The 19272-nt window shown below is 27.5% G+C and overlaps 1 protein-coding gene across 11 annotated transcripts in view; it reads right to left on the bottom strand.

The window, feature by feature from the left end:
* LOC117169264 (putative transcription factor capicua) overlaps nucleotides 1-19272 on the bottom strand; it is a 206716-nt gene that overhangs the window by 87793 nt on the left and 99651 nt on the right. For all 11 annotated transcript variants that reach the window (XM_033355541.1, XM_033355543.1, XM_033355542.1 and 8 more), the window contains one exon: nucleotides 6773-7053. The gene's annotated coding sequence lies outside the window, so the exon portion shown is untranslated. The remainder of the gene's footprint in view (nucleotides 1-6772; nucleotides 7054-19272) is intronic.

The following is a 19272-nucleotide window of genomic DNA, read 5'->3' as shown; positions in this document are numbered from 1 at the left end:
AAATAGTTCAATTCCCAAAGACAAAATATGAATAATTTTCAATCAAAAATTATTTTTATACCAAAATTGTTTAAATTACACCCAAAAAGGAAATTTTTTAATCAAATTTTTTGAATTTGCAACCAAATAATAAAATTTTTAATAATAAAATGTTTAACTAAAAATATAGTTGTTAGGGACAACAAAATGCAAAACAAAAAATAAAAATAGAAGGAGAATAAATTACTGACGCCAAAAAACTTTATTTTCAAAATTCCCTAATTTTTTCCTGCCGATTTTTGCATTTTCCCTGATTATGAATATTTGAAGACCAGAATCTTAATCTTGTATCAATTTGAACATAAAATGTTTGATAAATGTTATTTCCCTTATTTTTGCTAGATTTTTTTCGAAATCCCTGACTTCTTCCTGACCAATAAAATTTCCTGTCATTTTTCAACTTTAAAAACTTTCAATTCGAATTTGAGAAATTTTTAAATAATCAAGTTGATTAATTTTCGGTTTTAGAAGGTTTAATATTGAAATCATGATGTTCGTAGGCGTGAAAATAAAAATATCTCAATTCTGATTGCATCCACTCTGAAAGTGTACTGCTTTAATGTTTCTCATTTGCATAGATTAACTGATTTCGAAGGCTTCGAATTTGAATTTATTCAATTTTGAAGGCTTTTAACTCGAAACTCTTGAATTAAAAACTCTTTCTATTTTAAATGCTTAAAACTTAAAATTGCCCAACATACTAAGAAGCTTTCATTTTGATATTCTACAATTTAGAACAAATTAAAATTAAACCATATCATTTTGGATGTATAAATTTTAAACTGTTTGACTAGTACGGCTTTTGTATGAAGTTGTAAAATCTTGAAAAATATGAAATTGATTATGAATTTTTCGTATGATCTTATAAAATTTTTGAAGTTTTTAATTATAAGTTAAATAATCATTAAGTCTTTTAATTTATAATGATTATAAAATCTCGAATACTTTATATTTACACTATTTTTAATGTTTTATCTTAAAAATGTTAAATTCTAAGAGTTTTCAAGTGTAAATTATACAATTTTGAATATTTTATTTTAAAATACTGTCAAATTTTTAAAACCTTTGCATTAAAATTATTCGACATCATTTATTTAATCTAGGGTGGCCATTTTAATTTAAGACTAGAAATTTCCGGTCATTCCCAGGTTCGCAAACATTTTTCACTGTCATTGAAAATTTTTAATTCGAACTCCTGAAGATTAAAACGTTAATAAAAACTGGACTACAATTTAAAATACTCAACTTGAAACTCTTTTGAATTTTAAACTTTAAAAATTGAAGCTTTTAAACTAAAGAATTTTAAATTAAATGCGGCCACATTGCTAATTTAAAAATTTTAAATTTTTATAAATTTAACCATTAAACGATTATTGGTTAAAGAATATTGACACGCTAATCGTTTCGATTATCGAAATTGAAGAATGAATTAATAAATTTGTAAATTTGCACATTTTTATCATTTTAAGCAATTTTAAGTTAAAGCATTCAAAACTGAATGACTTTATATTTCGTTTTCAAACTGAACTTATGAACATTTAATTTAAATTATTTTAATTTTAAGAAGTTTCATAATAATAATCGTTTAATTATTTTCTATACAGCAAAATTCAATAGACTAATTTAAATATTAAATATTTAAAAATGGAACTATTAAAATTGTAATGTTCAAAGTCTAAAATTAGCACTATGAAATGTTAACGATTCAAGGCTGCCTATATCAAACAATTCAGTTTTGAATATTTGATTTGTGGTTGCTAATTTTAAATGAACAATCGTATAAGGTAAATGCCAAGTGATTGTGACGGTCCCAATAATCGTGAAACTTAGTTATAATTTGAATATATTGTTAACAGGTTAAAAATAACATTTAATGATGAAACCTATTTCTTTTTAGCATTTTATAGTATAAAACGGGATTTCAATTATTTCAAATTATATAAATAGCAAAAGAATCGGGTAAATTAAAAAAAAATTAATTGAACTAAGTTTCACGATTATTGGGACCGTCACAATCACTTGGCATTAACCTTATACGATTGTTCATTTAAAATTAGCAACCACAAATCTACAGTTCGTCAAGCTAAAACGTTTGCATCAAAATTTGTCCTTTGAAAAACCAAGCAAAATGTTTAATACCCCGTGAAAAACGAAAAATAAAATTTTTTAAATATAAATATAATTTTTTGTAAAAACTGACATTGCTGTCAAATTTGTATGCATATGGTATTACTTATAAAAACGCATGAAATGGTTAGTTTACAAACGTCAACAGTCACTCGTGGACTGAATGAAACTATTCATTCTTATTATATTTGATAACAATAATAATAATTTAAACTGCATAAAAATTTAATCTAAATTAACTGTTTTTATAAGACATTTTTATAGGGTCGATACGGGTAAATGTGATAACGGGGTTTGTCTGATAAGGAGAGCATTTTGAATGAAAAACAAATCAGTTATTCCATTTTTTGTTACAATATTAAGATTATATTTTTTATTATTTGTAAAAAAAATTTTACTGCCATGAGTTATTGCTTTAATCCATTATTTTAAAAGAAACTGGGATTCTTTTAGATAACTCAAATTCCTTATTGTATTTTAATTATTTTAATTATTATCTTCATCATATTATATATTTTTTATTTATTATTATATATTATTTTATTAAACTTAAATTATTTCTACATAAAGCACCTCTTGTTGCATTTTTAAATGAATAAATGAACGAGGATTTTACATTTTCCTTCAATATCCATTGTTTTCTAACAATATGAGACATTTATCATTTTTAATTTTAAATTATGACTGGCTGATTAAAACTCAGACTCACGGTAAGTAAATTAATTGTTTTTTATTTTATTTTTTTCATTGTGAAATGCGAAAATCTGTAAACAGTTGAAAGTTACTTAAAGAGGCGAATGAACTTTATTTTTGCAATTACGAATAATTTTTTTATCAATTCAGGAATACTGTAATTTAAAATAGGGAATTTTGTAAATATCACTGGAGCCTTTATGTAAGATTCAAATGTTTGTTTTTATTAATATTCTTACAAATGATCACACTTTCAAGTACAAACAATGTTTCTTTATGCAGATGTTTGTTAACTCTGATTTGTAACAGAGAATATTGTAAAAAATTACAATTCTGATTTCGAACGAGGATTTTTTTAAATTCCCATCTTCTAAATCTAAATTAAAATTATATTCCAAAAGTTTCGTTAAAGGTAAAAAATTATTGTCTGCAGAGTTTTAAAGTTTTTTTCAATTTTAATTTTGTATTTGTTTTTGGGGGTGCCTAAAGTCTTCTAAATTTTTTCAGATTTCAGTATACTATTCTGCACGAGATAATTGTTTTAATATACTCCTGTAATTAACGTTTATTCTTCGATCCCATCAAAAAATACAAAAATACATTTTTGGGTATTTTGAGGGCATTCTTGCGATTAGAACGAAGCCAGTAAGAATTCAAAAAATGTGGGGGATCCAAACTTCATTTTGAATCCAAGAAAGATTTTAAGTGCCAAAAAATGAATATTTTATTTTTCCATGGGCAAAAAATAAAGGGTAACTACAGGGGTCCATAACGCATACTTATCTCGTGCAGAATAATATAACTAAAGCCTGGAAAAAATGGAAAAAACTCGAAATACCCCCAAAAATGTTTAAAAAAATTGTATCAAAGAAAACTTAAAACTTCTCCAGATAATAATGGTTCTACACCTGTTTTTCTCGCGTGCGTAAGCTAGATTTAGCTGGATCTATTCCACATTTAGTACAATTAATGGGGGTCCCCATGCACTGATATTAGGTACGGTATTGTTTGCAATGCCTGTAACAATTTTTTGTTGTCCACCCTAGTCAATCTTTCCCCGCCAAAGAAAACCTTTGTCTCTTAAAATACGAGGTCTGTCCGGAAAGTATCCGCACGTAATCGATTCAGAACTTCTTGCTCTCTTAGGTTACTCTCTGATCTTTTGGGGCGAATTCATGGTGCACATCATCCTTCCGGGGATCACTTTCTACGGAAGTGCGACCACTTTTGAGTCGCCTAATTAAACCACACTAAGTTAAGTATTACTCATAGACTCATCACCATTCACAGGGTAATCGATTGGCGGACGATTTCAAGTTCCTGGTCACTTCCCGGTCAAGTTTTTCAATTTTCCCGGTCAAGTAAAAGTAACATATTCATACCTGCCGCAAAACGCAAACATTTATTTCAATTCATGACGATCGTTCTAAACATCCTTTAATACAACTGAGCAAACAATTTCAAAATTAATTATTTTTTAAATAAAATTATTAATCTTCAACTGGAATAGTAGAATTTAAAAAAAAAAGAATTTGCAACTTAAGTAATGAATATTTAACTGGAATATTTCAATTTTCAATTTTTCAATAATATACATGATTTTTTAATGAAATACTTGAATTTTCAATTAAAGAAGACAAATATTAGACCAAATAGGTGAATTTATAATTGAAAAAACAAGAATTTTCAACATAAAATGAAATATTTGCATTTTTAGTTAAAAACATTCATTTTCAACCTAACTGATGAATTTGGAACTAAAATGTTGAATCTTTAACTAGAAATATTAGAATTTTAAATAAAAAAAGTCGAGTTTTCCACGAAAACAAAGAATCTTCAACTGAAATTTTTGAATTTGCAATAAGAAAATACATTTTTACTATAAAAGATAAATTTTCAACCAAAACTGAAATAATTACTTTACAACTTTAAAAACTCAATTGTCAACCAAAAAAGACGATTTTTCAACTAAAAAAGATGATTTTCAACCAAAAATTGAATCAATACATTTTTAGTCAAAAAATTAATGCACAGCCAAAGAGAGGATTTTTTAACTAACTAAAACTATGGAATGTTCAACTAGAATAATATTTACATGTAAAGTGTAAGAAATATATAACATTTTCAACCACGAAGAAGAAAATTTTTAACAAGATAGTTCAATTTTCGACAAAAAACACTCTTTCATTAATAAAAAAAAAACAAGTTTTTAATCAAATAACTCAATTTTCAACCAAAGAAATAAATTTTCAATTAAAATTATAAATCTTCAAACAAGAAATAATAATTTTTAACAAATGAGTTAAATTTTCAACCAAGTAATTTTATTTTCAACCTGAAAGGTGAATTTTCAACTAAAATGAAAAAAATACTTGAATTTTTAACCGAAAAGAATCATTTTCAAACAAGAAGTTTAAGTAGCAAAGAAAAATACCATTTTCCATAAAAAAAATCGATTTTTCAACAAAATATGCGAATTTTTAACGAAACAAATTTCCAATTAAACGAGACAAATTTTCAGCCAATTTTTTAAATATTGAACTAGAAAAGATCAATTTTCAACAAAAAATGTAACAGTTAAATTTTCAGTTGCATTTTATACCTACCAAAAAGATAAACTTTTAATCAGAAAAAGTACTTTTCTACAAAAAAGACGAATTTTTCACAAAGTACATGAATTTTTAAACAAATAGTTTAATTTTAAATAAAAGAAAATCAATTTTTAACCAAATAGTTGAATTTTCATCCAAAATAGTTATATTTTCTACTGAGATAGTTAAATTTTTAGTTTAAAAAATTATTTTCAACAAAGTTTCTTCAAATATTTTTTCAAAAAGTGCTTCAAACCAAAAAAAAAAAAAAACAACAGAAAATGAAAAATGTAACCAAATTTTCTGTTACAGTTCAGAAATATATATTTTTTGTTTTGAATACTTATTTTACTCTACAAACTAATTGAAGTGCTTTCTTTTTCTAAAATTTAGGAGAAGGAACTTTTCAATTCACGAATTCTGTCTTAGAACAGGGATTTCTAAAAGTCCTTTGTTCCTAATTTGAATAATAATTCTTTTTAAAAATATCCAAGTAAGGAGCAAAATGTGATCATTCCATTTTTTTTGTGCAAAAATTGAGAAAATGATTCTTTCTGTATGTTTGAAAAATATCATCAGAGAAAAAAATTGGGAAAGGTTTTTCTTGCAATGGAAAATAATCAATTATAATTTAATTAGAGTAAACTGAGATAATTTGAAAAATCTACGACTGTAGATAAAGTTAAAATCACTTTTATAAATTAACAAAAATTGTTAAAATATAATGAAAATTTGAATTTTACTGACATCAGAAGGAAATTCCCGGTTTTTTAATGAAATACCCGACTTTTTTCCGATCAGGAAAGTTTTCGGCCATTTCCCAGTTTCTCAGTCAAAACGCCACCCTGTATATAATTTCCTACTCATAACGATGATTTCCGAACATGAATGTCGACGTTTTTGGCCAAATTTAATCCACATTCATCTATCGATGCGTTCCGTCATCCTGAAATACGACGCGTACGTGGATAGACGTTTACGCAACTGCTTACACCAGTCGAATAAAGATTCGCAGTTCCATGTCACTTAGTAGAATACCTCACAGAGCCTCCTCCCCCACTATCTCCCTAATTGTAAATACCTGTTTTTGGCAATAGCACAAATAGATTCAAACTTAGAGCACAGAGATCGGATACTTTCCGGACAGATCTCGTATGTACTAACTAAGGAGAGGACTAAGATCTAAAATAATTGAATTTAAAGACTGAGTAACCTCATGAAAATCAGAGATTGCAGAGATGAACGAGTGAATAAAAATGAATTGGCTCTTTTGCATTTGAGCGATGAAGCGCAATTGATTTATGACTTATCGATATACTTACAATCAATACAGTCGAGAGGAGGCTGTGGACCAGAGTGCGGCAAGTTGAAGGTGGGAGGATGATGGCAACGGCTGGGTGCATACCTTAGCACCCGGCTGTCGGGGACGGGATGTGTCGTGTCAGGGCTTTCACTTCTCTGGTTATCCTGCAAAAGGGTTATTCCCTCTCCCAGCTCCAATTCTTCTTCCCAACCCCAGCTGCCGAGCATCCTCCCCCGAAAATTCCCCTCTTAGTCCAACACTTCCTTCTTCTTAATTACTCGCACTTTTCTAGACAGGTTCCTATAAAAACGCAAAAATACGAAAAAATTAGTAGAAATTCCAATGAAAAAAAAGTCTCTCAATACCAAAGCCCGTCCTCAATTATTTATAAAGGCTACCATTTGGCTAAGTCCTTCATAAATAACTTGACAAAAGGCCTGCAGCATTATCAGGACTTTAAACATAGATACTAGTGATGGAAAGTAACTAGTATCTTTTAACGAAGTAGTTAGTTGTTTTGTTTTGTAATAATACTGATAACGAAGATGCTCTTGTGAAGTCAAGAGTTAGATCTTTTTTCAGTAACAACTATAACAATTTGTACTTTTTTAGTTACTTTTGAAATATAGTTCACAACAATTATTAAAGAAAAGAAATAAATTTGATTGCTTTTGCAATTATTTTTATTTTCACTATTGAAATTATAGTTTTTAATTTAATTTGTAGTTTAGTGCGATAGGAATCATATTTAACTCGAGAGAGGGTAGATTATTATACTGATTAACAGATAGAAACTAATTTAATTTTAAAAAGTCGCCTACTTAATCCGAAATTATGACCAAAAGTGACTAAATTCTAACCCAAAAAATTGAATAAAAAGAATTCCAGGTGAATTTTAACGAATACAGGATAAATTTAAAAAACAATGAGTTACATAAAATATGAGTGGATTTAAAGGAATTTAATGAAAATGAGAAAAATTCAATAAAATTCAAAGTATTCCACTGATTATAGTACAATTAGAGTGAATTTAGAAGCATTTTAATTCAAGGTCAACTCAATTCAAGGTGAGTTTAAATGACTTCAGGGTGAATAAAAAAGAACTAAAAACAAATTAAATCCATTTCATTGGGTAGAATTGAGCGAATTCATAAAAATTCTGCAAAGGTTAAAAAGAAATTAAGACAATTACAAACAATTCAAAATTTTTAAAAAGAATTTAAGAGATTGATAGATTTTAAAGAATATAATTGAAAAACATTTTTAAATCAAAAAATTTCCAACGAATTGAGTAAAATAGGAGTGAACAGAATTTAGAACAAATTCAACAGAATCTAAGTGAATTTACAAAAAAAAAACATCAAATAAAATATAATTCGAGTGACTCTAAAGAACTTTAAAAGTAAAAAAAGTAAATTGAGAACCGTTTAAAAATATTTTAAAAACTTAAGAGACTTCAAAAGAATTGAATGAAATGCCTGGGAATTCAATGTGAGTTTAAAAAACTTCAATGTGAATCATAAATAAAAAAAACTAAAAAATTCTAGTGAATCTGGTATAATTAAGTCAGTTTGGAAAAATTCAAGTGAATTCAACAAAATAATGGAATAATGGAATTTAGGATTTGAGGCTAAATTAATAAGGATTCAGGGTGAATTCAATCTGAATTGAAACAAAAAAATTTGCCCAAAATATTCCATTGATTTTAGTAAAAATTGAGTGCATTCGAAGAATTTAAAAAAATCAATTGCGAATTTAAAAGTCTTCAGGGTAAATTAGAAAAAATTGAAAATCCACAAAAGATCGATTGAATTCGGTGGACCTAAATGGAATTTCAAAGCAATTACGAAGAATTGAAAGGAATTTAAAAGGATTCAAATTAATTCAAAAAATCCAAAAATTCAAAGGAATTCAAAAAAATGCAATGCCATTCAGAAATCCTTGGGTTCTTGGTTTTAATTTAACGAAAGAAATTAAGTGATTGAAGTGATATTTTTACTTAAAGAAATGACTCTAGTGACTTTATCTTAAAAAACTGACTAAGAAGTGATTTGAGAAAAAAAGTAAATAAAAGTGACTTATTGACTATATGGCAGTCCTAAATACAGATAGAAATGAACATTAATCGCCGCATTTGTTCCCCAGAAGGGGAAATTAAGATTGTAGAAGTGAGGGCAATGAGGAGAGGGAACGTGAGGGGGAGTATGGGCGGGAAGTGGGAGAGTAAGGGGGAATAAGGGGAAATTAAGGGAGTGAAAGTAAATGGAAGTGAGAGGAAGAAAGGAAAATGATTTGAAGTGAGAGGAAGAAAGGAAAATGATTTGAAGTGAGAAAGGGTAGCGAGAAGAAGTGAGGGGCAGGCTATTAGGGAAGTACGGGTGATGATGCTTTCTATTAAACAATTCAAAGATTTTTTTCAGCGAGTTGCACCACTATCGTCACTTAAAAAAGGAGTAAGAGTAATTAGCTGAAATAATTTATAAGAAGAATTTGATAAATATGGATATAATTTTATAAATTAGTTAAAATAAACTAGTTACTTCCCACCAGTGCTTATACCCATATCTGATAGATACCATATGTAAATTGGATACAAAGGCATTTTTTCAAGAAGGAGTTTTCAAACTCAATTTATATGATTTATAGATTGAAAGGCAAGTTTGTGCTCGACACGGTAATTGTACCATTTAAAAATAAAAAAGCTTAGGCTACTTTTGTTACTGGAGTGACGCAAGTGGTAGTAGTACTATTAGGATTGAAACCTATGGTTGAATTACACTTCACTGGAGGTAAGGGAAGGTAAGGGAAGGGAAGGGAAGATATTCGTAATTCAGAACTAGAAGCAGATTAAAGTATTTAACACGCGAGATTATATTACTAAAGTATGTAACGTTACATACAAACGAATGACGCAAACTTGGTACTCGCCGTATCCGTAGGCGTGCTCGACTGCTCACGTATCTCCACATTCACAAGTACTCCTACCTACGATCGCACGTGTCACACTTATATCCCCACACAATCAAATCGGTAGCCTTTCATTCTGATAGTCTGCGCTTGCGTGTACATTTTACAAATTATAGGCACTCGCATAGCACAGGAGCTCCAGCAGGAAGGTGTTAAATAATTTTTAATTAGGTAAGAGATTATTTATCAGGATCGTAAATTTTCTAAATCTACATTTTTTCAGATCATTCATGATAAATTTTTTATCTCCAGTCTCCACACTAAAAAATGTTTGTTTGAATCAAACAAAATTGGCGTGACTCGAACCATTTGCTCATTACAAGGACAATCAAAATTTTGATAAGATTAATAATTTGATAGATTACACCCACGAATTTGGTCAAATAATCCAGATTTTTATAAAATGAATAATTAAATTTTCGTCATCTTAAATATTCTTTACGGAAATTCCGTCTAAATTATAGTTCTTTACGGAAACTTTCTGTCATTAAGTATAAATACCGCTGCAAATTTCATGAGCAGTTTACTTCCTCGTAGATATCAAATAAATTGGCATCCACATAGAGGGAGGTTTTTGTCTTGCAAAAAAAAAAAATGGACGATTTCAATATTTGTTAAGCTTTTGTTTCTTTCTCACCGACAATATTGTTTTTAAGAAAATCAGAGAACCCGCATCAAAATATCAATCGATGTATTCTTGTTACAATAAAAAAAACTTTATAACTTACGCTTTGGTTATGTTCCAAATTAAAACAAAAATTTTCTTCAGAGAAATCATGTGACTTTTTTTTAATTTCTAAGTTGTTATTGATAATCAAGAATGGTCGTCGAAAATTTGTCAATAGATCAATCCACGCGTCTCGAAGACCCGAACAATTACTTCAAATATAGCACTGTTATATTCCCAATATATAAAAAATCTTCTTATAAACAAGTCAAATAATTTTGTTAACAAATTTAAAAACGATATAGATAAGTTATGATAGGTCAGGAAAGGTTCTTCAATTGGGCAATTGATGCATCTCGAAGACGCGAACAACTATATCATATACATTATTGTTGTATTCCCAATATCAAACAAGTTTTTCTCATATCAACAAAAGACAAAAAATATATTTTTTAAATTTATAAACCAGTATTGCTAGATCATAAGAGGCCATGGAAGGTACTTCAAAATATCATTCGACGCGTCTCCAAGACGCGAAAAAACATGTTACATACAGTACTGTAGTATTTCTTAATATAACACATGGTTTTTCTCATATGAACAGAATACATACATTTTTTTTAATCTTTGGAAATGAGTACTGATTTATCATAAAAAGTTTAACAATAGGTCAATCGATGCGTCTCGAAGACGCGAACAAATATATATAAATATACTAATATAGATATGGTATATACTGTTATATTTTGAGATACTAAAATAGTTTTTCTCATATAAACAAAATAAACTATTTGTTTTTAACTTCATAAATTGGTACAGTTAGTTCATAAAAGTTTCAAAAATAAGTTTGTTGATGCGTCTCGAAGAGGCAAACAATTACATTGTATGCCGTATTATCGCACGTGCGTAAATGAATCTTGAATATCAAAAATGTTTTTCTCATGTAAACAAGGCAACATTTTTTTTCGAAATCTCTATGTTAAAAAAACTACTTCCTATTGACCGATCTAGCTCAAGATTCTTTCAGATCTATAGAATTCTTTAAAATTTCATGATCATAACTCTTAACTTTTCGAGATCTACTGAATAGAAAAAGCTTCCATATTCACACACACACACACATTAAAAAAAATGTTTTTGAGCTCCTAGGTTCGAATTATATCGAAATGAGTAAAAAAAAATAGAATTGAAAATTTAGGCCATTACAAACCTCCCTGTATGAGGAAGCAATAATAATTATTTACGGAAATTCGGCGTTCTGAGTCACATTTATATTTGAGGAGTAAGTGGAAAAAACGTGATAAATCCATTTGTTGAAGAAAATGAGATAATGGCTGTTTACATACGTTTGAAATATTATCAATTCGATTATAAAATTTAAATTGGCGACAATTTTTTCTTCTTTTTGAGATCAAAGTCTATCTATACTATAGCATAAAGTGAGTTTAAAAATTTTTTTATTTCCGATTACAGATTCATTAACTTAATAGGTCAAGCTTGTAAAACAAGAAAACACTTTGTAAAATTCATAAATACTTTTCATTATTTTTCTTACAATATATAATTTTATAAAACTTGAAACTTTTTAATAGAATATATAGTAATCACGTGCAAAATTATCTTCTGAATGCATATGTAAACAAGAAATTCTACATTTATATTGTTAGACCATGAATTATCAAGGAAATATGCCTTTACTAAATCAGAACTGGCTAAATCCATGTTCATTTTCTTAATAAATTCAAGTAATTTAAAAAGATTTCTTTGTTTTTTATTTATTTAACAACACGCCTGATTATAACAACTTATTTTTAATTTTACTTTCATCGCTGTATTTCAAGCTGCAATACATACTTTTAAATATTGAGAAATTAACTTAAGTGGACTTATCAAGTTTTATTCGCTTAGTCCTCATTTATTTACAAAAAATCCCTGTTCCAAATCAGGAATTTAGTAGCTCATTTTTTATAAACTTTAGAAGAAAGAAGTTGTGAATTCTGCAAATTTTTCATTGCAAACAAAAAAAAAGAATTTTTAAATAAAAACAAATTCTGATATGGAACAAGAAATTTTTTTAATCTTACGAATTCACACTTGGAACAGAGATTATTTTTGTAAATTTCATTTTTGTAATTCAGAATAAAAATTGTTTTCAAAATTCAAGTTCTATGTTAAAAATTCACTGTTCGCAAGTCAAATTAAAATTCTCCACGAAAATTCCCTGGCGCTGAGTAAAAATCATAATTCTTAACAAAATTTCGTGTTTAAGTGGAACTCAAAAATTCCATGTCCCAAAGTAAAAATTATATTGCTTTAATGAAATTTCCTGTCCTTACTCTTTCATAAAATTTATTAATATTATAGGTCAATCGATTCGTCTCGAGTCAAAGTATCTTTTATAATCTTGCATCAACTTTCAATTATCTTAATGAAAAAAGTTTTATTACAAAAAACCCATTTTTCAAATATTATAAAAAGCTAAAAAAAGATAATAAATATTTTTAGAAATCTTTTATCAGTTCTGAGATATTACTGGTGAAAATGAGTCATACAAATTTCATAAATTTATCTGCAAACGACTATAAGTTATCGTGTTCACAAAAAAATACGACACACACACGCGCGCACACACACACCCTGAAAATTCTTTAGAACATGGTATTAAACATTTTTCAATTGAGGAACGCTCAATTTAAGCAATTAAACATTTTTCAAAATTATTACCATTACAAAACTTCCTCTATGAAGTCAATGTACTACCCCCACATTTCTGCATAAGACTTTTAAAGTTAAAGGTCAAATCATTCTCAACTGAAATTCAATTACTGTGAATTCTCTTTTCTTAAAGCTCTTTCTGCTTTAACGAACAGATTATGATCACGTGTTTTGAGAGAAAAGAAGGTCAAAAGCAAATTTTATTGTAGTTTGCGTTTATGTTCAAAAAAATGAGGTTATTTGTAATTTCATTTTTCACGATTAAAACAAAAACGATGCGTTTTAGCAAAAAATGTTTTCCAACACATTTATCGATCTTTTTTTGGTGAACAAATTTTGTCTGTTCATTTTTTTCTAATCTTGTATTGTTCTCCGAACATTTAAATTTAAAAAATTTGCAATGTTATTTTTTACGATTAAAACAAAAACAACGTGTTTTATAACAAATAATTAACAACAAATTTATAGATTTTTGGATGAACAATTCTGGCCTAATCATTTTTATCGTACCTTGCATAGATTTACGAAATTTTGAATTTTAATTTTAAATAGCATATTTAAGAATGTGGAAATGAGGTTTTAATAGTAAAACGTTGTTAATTAACATAATTCAAAATTGATGCGAGAATAGAAAAGATTGGTTGATTCGAGGTGGATCGATTGACCTACAATATGAATACATTTTATCAAAAAGTAAGAAAGTTATATGGTCGTTTATAATATTACTTGGAAAATCGATTTGATAACAAAATTTTCTCATTTACATAATGTAAAGCTGATGCAAGAATAGAAAAGATTCGTTAATTCGAGACAAATCGATCGACCTATAATATGAATATTGAATACAGCTTATTAAAGAGCAAGGAAGTTAAGATCCTTTATAATATTTGAAAATCTATTTTAAACAGAAACACTTTTTTCATTACCATATTTCCTAGTTCATTCAAAAATAGAAAAGGCTCCTTGAATTGAGACATTTTAATTGACCTATTTATATATTTTTTATTTTGACTTCCGCTATGAGAAAGAAAATAAATATAAATTCTAAATAAATCTAATGCATGATCAAAAAATTTATCAGAGCTATACATTTTTAAATACAAGCCAAGAGAAAAAATCCGTCATTTTTTACGGTCAATGGAATTACAAAATTTAAACTCTAAACCTAAAAAAATTTCCATTTGAAGTGATGAAAACTGAAATGCAAATTATTTTAAACAATTATAGCTAGAAATATTAAAAATTGAATAATTGCATTTTTGTTATAAAGTGAACACTTCTTAAATTAAAAGTTTAATTATTTTCATTCTGAATAGTTTAAAATCCTTAAAAAGCTTCGAAATCTTGAAACATCTACATGTTGTTTTACATCTAACCAAATGTTTCATTATTTTTGAAATTTTTTTCAGAATTTCCAAACATCTTTTATTATGATTCGAACTCTTCCCATTTTTTCTTTAATCTGGCAAAATTAAATATATTCCCTTTAAAATTTTCAGATTAATTTTTGATAATTTTGGAAAACTTTTTAAATTTTCTCTTAAAATTAATTTTTCAAGATAAAAAGTAATTTTCAATTATCCGAGGAATCTTAAGAAAATGGCTTGTTATTCTTTTGAAGCCTTTCATTGCTGTTAAAAATCTTCTAAAATTCTTTTCGACATCGGCAAAATTGGAACGTTCATAGTTTAGTTTTTTGTTTAGTTTTTAATATTTGATTGAGAATGAATGATTTTACATGAACAATCAAATATGTTAAAATATTAAGTAATTGTTATCTTTCTTAATTGGAAAAATTTCGAATGTTCAAATTTGAAGCTAAAAAAATATTTTAAATTCAATAAAAGCCTTTGATTATGAATATATTATTTCTAAGCTATTTTAAAATTGAAAATAGATTATAAAATTTCAATCGGACGTTTACATTTGTTTAAATACCAAGATTTTCCAGTTGAAACATTGAAATTTTTAAAGTTAAAATCTGGAAACTGATTTTGAACTGATTCCGAATCGTCATGTAAAATCAATTATTATTCACTTCTTAATCCTTATTGTACAGTCCAATTCAAAAAATCATTATAATGTATATTCACATTTGATCATCTAAGGAAGTTTAGAAAAATCCAATATTGTAGATTTCAAGCGCTACTAATGTTTAATTGTTTAATTCTTTAAACCCGTATTTTAAAATTCAATAAATGAAAAAAGTACGCATAAAAATTAAAATCCAAAATGAAAATTTTGTAAGTGAAAGGTTTTAGAATTAAGCATTGTAAACTGAATGATATCATGATTAAAAAATAAAAATTCAACTGATTATTTAAAAAAAACTGTTGAAATCAAACTTGATAGATTTTTTCCATAAAAATTTGTAAAATTCCTGGTCAAACAATAAATTCAGTGTTACATATTTCCCGGTTTCATAAAATTCCAGGTTTCCGGCCACCCGGGAATTCGCAATTAATTTAACTCATACTCTGTCAAATTTTACTCTAAATTGATTTTAAAAAAACTGCCAATTCTAAATTGAAAAATTGTCGCTTGTTTTATACATGATTTTAAATCTGCTTCGAAATAGAAAAATTTCTTTAATGAACTTTCGGACGTGTTAGAATTGGAAAGGCTGTAAGAAATAAAATGGAAATTTATGAACGGTAGTGAAAGTCGACGAGGTAAAAGGTTTAAGAAAATAAGGGTGGTGGAAATAACATATGAGAGCGAAGCAACGAGGAAATGGTTACGAGCGAGCATGAAAGCATCAGACGAGAAGACAAGGTCGATCTAGCGCATCGATTGAAAATCACACACAACGTAACTAGTATCGTCGGGTGCACATTGTGTGAGCCAGAGAGTGTGTACGCGCGCGCGCGCGTTTATTTGATTCAACGCGCCACGCGAATGGAAGGGGCTACTACGTGAACAGTACCGTAACCTTAAGAGGCTGATGTTGGGCGAAAACATCAAGGAAATCGTTACAACAAACAAATTCAATCAAGGCGAACGCCTACCTAAATTTAATTACTTTTTACAAAATCCTGTAATTTTACCAAAGTCAATATCCAATTTCAAAACATACCTTAAAATCCCCTTTTTAAAAAAACAGGGTGGCCGCTCAAACTTAAAAAAAAAAAGAAAAATCTCAGGCTATTTTCCAGTTTAACTGGTCAAAATCTACATTTTTCTTAGTTGAATTTTAGGCGTTTATAATAATAATTCAAATATAATTGCTTTATTGTATAAATATTGAAACGAATTAAAGATTTTAGAACTTCAAGGTCAAATATATAATGTAAAATATTGTAAAAGTTATTTTAGACTTCACAGCACACAACTATCTGAAAAAAGGGGAAATAGCATGATTTTTTTAAGAAAATAGGGAAACTTTCAACAATAAAAAATACATTTTTAATCCTTTTATTACGATTTGGCGCAAGAACTAAAATCTCGGAACCCTTGACCTTAAAGCATAGGTCTTGATTTTTATACTTCTAGATCACAGAGCCAGAGACTCTAAATCACGTAACAATTATAGCACTAAAATCACGCACATCCGTGAATTATTCTCTTGAAATTTCTCTCTGTGTATACGGAAATATGAATTTTCCACAAAATGTCATTTTTACCAAGAAAGAGGAATTCTCAACAAAATAGTTGGATTTAAAAGAAAAATTGTTATTATCCTAACAGTTGCATTGACAACCAAAGAGTTGAACTTTTAAGCAAACCAGGGGAGTTTTCAATCAAAACTTTAATTTTTAACCAAATAGTAGAATTTCCAAAGAGAAAAGACGCATCATTCAGAAGGCAGGTGAATTTTCAACCAAGAAAGATGAATTTACAACCAAGAAAATGTATTTTCTTCCCAAATATGAATTTTCAATCTAAAACGGTGAATTTTCTATAAAAAATGAAAAAAGATGAACAAAAACATTGCATTTTCTATAAGAAAAAAGATAAGTTTTGAGGACGGTTGAATTTCCAACAAAATAATTAAATTATTATCCAAATTACAACATTTTCAACATATAAAGATGCATTTTCAATCAAAAATAAAATAGTTAAATTTTCAGCTAAAAAAGTCATTTCAAATAAAACAGAAAAAAACTAATTTTCAACAAAAGAATTACATTTTAAACCAAAGACATGAATTTTCAACTAAAATTATGAATCTCCTAACGAAAAATTTTGTTTTTAACAAAGTAGTTGAATTTTTCACCAAGAAAGATGAATTCTTAACGCAAAAAATTAAGCAAAACATATGGATTTTCAATCAAACAGTTGCATTTAAAAAAAACATTACTTTTGAACAAAATGGTTGAATTTTCAATAAAACAATGAATTTTTTCACCAAACAGAATTTCTTAACAAATGAGGCGAAATCTTGGCCGAAAATATAATAGAAGTTTTTTGAAATAAAAATAATCAAATTTCAATCAAAAAATAGGAATTTTCAAGCAAAAATTATCAATTTTTTATGAGAAAATAACTTTTTATTCCAAGCGGACGAATTTTCTATCCAAAGAGACGAATGTTTAACAAAACAATTCAATTTTCAACCAAATAGTATAATTTGTAACCAACAAAAATGATTCTAAAGAGATGATTTTAAAACAAAAAAATGACAAAATAATTCAATTTTTAACATAATAGTAATAGTTCAATACAAAAAGGCCCAATTTTTATTTTTTAAAAACAAACTAATTTTTAACAAAATAGTTCAATTTTCGACCAAAAGATAATAATTCTTAAATCAAAATATAATAATAGACTTTTCAAATTAAAAAGAATGAATTTTTAACCAAAAATAACAGCGAAAAGATGAGGAAAGGGTGATTTTTCTTGAAAATAAGGTAAACATAGGAAATTAATTTAAAAAGGGGTAAAGAGGAAAACATAGGAGAAAGAATGTGAAGTCTGTGATTCATTAACCCGTAGTGGAAATTCTGCGCAAGGATTTTATTTATTGCAAAAATAAAAATAAATATGAAAAGTTCCTTGTTTACAAAAAAAATTCTAGACGCTCAAAATTCTAAACTAATTCCTGATTTTCCTGAACAAATATTGAAAATTTTTAATTAATTCTTTCCATGTCTTTTTAGTGTCTGATGAAAAAATGTGCTTGCTCCAAATACGTCAAGTAAATCAATCTGACTATTGCGAATGTGCAAGCAGTAAAAAACAGAGCAACCTTCAATTTTCAGGGCATAAAATCTCATTCGTGTTCTGCTAATAGAAAAATTAATACTGAATGAAAGCCTCTGACTCATTTGATACATTTAAACAGTGTCAATAGTAGCTTACATTTTGAAAAATCATTGCAGAATAGTGGCATAAAATTGGTTATATATTAAATTTAGGAGTGAACTATTTTTTAAATCTAGTATACAATTAGATTTCTTTTGAAATCTTATTAATCCTTTGAAATATATTAAAATACCAAATTCCTTGAAATCTCTGAAATCCGTTAAAATTAACTGAAATTTATGTAAAGCCTTTAAATTTTGTTGAAATCCTCTGAAATCTTTGGACATTTTTAAATTTGTTTTAAATCGATGATGACCCACTTTTTCTTTTCAAATAGAATGAATCCTCTGAAATCAGCTAACCTTTCATCAAATCTTTTGAAATCCCTTGAAATCTTGAAAATTTTTTGAAATCCATTGGAATCTTTTAAAATACTCTAAAAGCTTTGAAACTCCTATCACATTATTTCAAATCCCTGAAATCAGTTAAAACTCTTTAAAACCCTTTGAAACCGTTTGAAATCTTGTGACACTTTTAGAAATCTCTTCGAATGGTTTGAATATTTTTAAAATCTCTTAAAGTATTAAAATATTTTGGAATTTAAATTTTTCTGGTGGCAGTTGTTATTTTAACCAATCTAACAAAGGATTTTGAAAATATGTTTAAGAGAAAAATAAAAAATAAATTAGATGTATTAGCGAGCAAATTGAAAAAATATTATTAGTGTCCTTTTTCAAAATAGTATCAAAATAGTCGCATCCTTAAAACATTGTCAAAAAGTGTCATTAGTGGTCTGAGTCCGAGGCCTGTGAAGGATCTAAATTTTCGAGAGATCCCAATTAAAAAACCAAAAATGTATGCTTAGTTTAAAAGGAATAACTGCGGTTCCTCACAAACATTCCGAAGCCGGTTTTTCTATTCTCGAC

The sequence above is a fragment of the Belonocnema kinseyi genome, chromosome 3, assembly GCF_010883055.1.
Source record: "Belonocnema kinseyi isolate 2016_QV_RU_SX_M_011 chromosome 3, B_treatae_v1, whole genome shotgun sequence".
NCBI classification, from domain to species: Eukaryota; Metazoa; Arthropoda; class Insecta; order Hymenoptera; family Cynipidae; genus Belonocnema; species Belonocnema kinseyi.
The sequence above is the reverse complement of the archived record's forward strand: the minus strand, read 5'-3'. Positions and strand labels throughout refer to the sequence as shown.